The 2,280-nt window shown below is 48.7% G+C and overlaps 1 protein-coding gene across 1 annotated transcript in view; it reads left to right on the top strand.

Moving 5' to 3' along the window:
* Window positions 1–2,280, top strand: part of PTCH1 (patched 1) — an 82,373-nt gene that overhangs the window by 634 nt on the left and 79,459 nt on the right. The window lies entirely within an intron of this gene.

Here is a 2,280-nt window from a genome sequence, read left to right as displayed (position 1 = left end):
GCTCACCAGCCGGGCGGTGGCTACTGACTCGCAAGTGGAGGCAGAGCTGGCGGTGGAAGGGCTGGTGCGGAGAGTGACAGCGCCGGGGGGAGGGTGGGGGCGCCGAGAGCGCGCGCGCACGGAAGCGAATTCTCTGCTCGGTGGAGCTGTGCCGAGAGCAGCTGGAGGGGACCGGGGCACGCTCGGCGCCCCGGCTGAGTTCGACCCTCGGGGCTAGCGGAGAAGCACCTTACCAAACCCCGGGGCTTCGACATGCACCTCTTTGCCGCCGTTGGTGGGAGAAAGGGCCAAAGGGGGCCTTTAGAGTTCACGGAAGGGCCACGGGCAGGGAAGAGGTATGTGTTGGCTCTTGCGCCCACGGCTTCAGGCGCTCTGGTGCCTGCCACCCATTAAAGAGGTGGGCGGCTAACCCTGCGCGGAGAGCGCTGGGTGCAGCCTCGGGGGGAGCTCTGCGGTGGGCCGGACCGATCCACACCCTTTCAGACCGAGTCCCAACAAGTCCCCTGAGATGGTGCCCCCAGGTGACATGTGCTGTCTCCACGTATTTAACTGCATGTTTTAAATGACGGCTATAGTGCGTGGATGAGCAGCACATCCGAGGTCTTCTGATCGTAATACCCATCACCTAAGAAGAACGTGTGATTGTTGTCTATGGCAGATACCCAGAGTCCTGTTTTCCTGGACCTGGGAGAGAAGACCATCTTTCTCCCTTTTTTATCCGTTGTTCCTCCCTGGGGAGGAGAAATTCAAAAGAGCAAGACATAAATAATAAAGGCCCACAATGGGTGGCTCTAAATATTTAATAATTCAACCACTGAGGTCTTGAGCTACTACAATAGTCCTCCTTCAGCATGCTGTGTGTGTTCGGTTTTTTTTTTTTTTTTTTGGCCCCAGTAATTCAACATGCAATTAATTGTCTTCACAAAGAAAGACAATGCTTTTTGGTGTCATCTTTTGTTACTGTAACTTTTTATTCCTGGGTGGTACCTCAGAATAAATTGTTGCCTCAGGTGCATTGTGTACCCATGTTGTAAAACAAGAGGCTTTGAGTTGTGAGTTTGTGTGTGTTCCAGTTGTCACCCAGTTTCCTTCCACAGGCTGGAAAATGCCTTTGAGTTCCTGATCTTTTTAAATTAAAATGTTACATCAAGGTGGACACCAATAGGCATCACCATCTTAATAGGCTCATTCTCAATTGGGGGTATTAGCTTCATTTCAAACGCACTGTGAGAAGTGTATCTAATTTCTGGTTATAATCTAGTCATAATCTGACAAGCTATTTGAACAGGAGTTAGCACCATTTGGAATTACTTTATGGGGGGGGGAGAGTCTGTTTTACAAATCTTCTCCAACTTTGTCCAGACAGAAAAATGGAAGCAGTAAACCAATATAGATTAGAATATCCATCTTCCCTTTTTTCATTCTCTTTCCTCTCCCTTTCTCTCCCTCTCTCTCTCTTTCTCTCTCTCTCACACACACACCTTTTATTTCCCCAGCCTCTGCCACAGTGTATAATGCCCTATTGAGACGTGTAGGCGTGATGTGTAAACCGGATTAGCAGTATGAAAGAAAGACACACAATAAGCTGGAATTGTTTTACTTCCCTTTCATTTCTCATGCCGATATCTCTAATAAATTTGTTGCTCCAGCAGTGGGTCAAAGGGGTCATGTTGCTCAGCTTCTTTTTCATGCAAGACCCAATGGCAGAGATCAGTGGAATGAATGGTGTGCCTTCTGCCAGATGCAAAGCTTGATATAGATATATGACACAGAGAGAGCGCGATGAGGTGAGAGACGTGGAAGGAAAAACGTTCACAGTCTGGGTCTCCCAAGAAGAAATCTCTAGCTGTTAGAAGAAAGCAGTGTGGCTAAGACAATATTGGGGAGGGGGCAATCAATGCAAGGGTCATTGTTATGTTTCCTTTCAAGTTCATGGTAGGCTCTGAAACATTCTCCATGCTATGGGCCATTTTCTTAGCAGAATACCAGTAGCTCTTGGCACTACAGGAAGGCAAATTTCGCTTTCAAGCTAGTATTGAAACCTGGAGTCATCACTGTGGAAGAGTTCTGGGACCTTCTCAGGACATCTCCCCTCCGCCGCCCTCCCCACCCCCAGCTCACTGTAAGTGCTAAACATGCCAGTGCTACCGAGTTTCTGCTGTAGACCTCGCATTCACTCCTTTGTGGAGTAGGGAGCAGCTTCCCATTAAAGGAGATCAGGGGTAATTAGCAGCATTATTTTGACAGGTTGGCTAGAGCGGTTTCACTTCCTCCATACTG

Source organism: Tupaia chinensis, unplaced genomic scaffold (assembly GCF_000334495.1).
Source record: "Tupaia chinensis unplaced genomic scaffold, TupChi_1.0 Scaffold145148_1, whole genome shotgun sequence".
NCBI lineage: Eukaryota > Metazoa > Chordata > Mammalia > Scandentia > Tupaiidae > Tupaia > Tupaia belangeri.
This window is presented reverse-complemented; position numbering and strand designations above follow the sequence as displayed.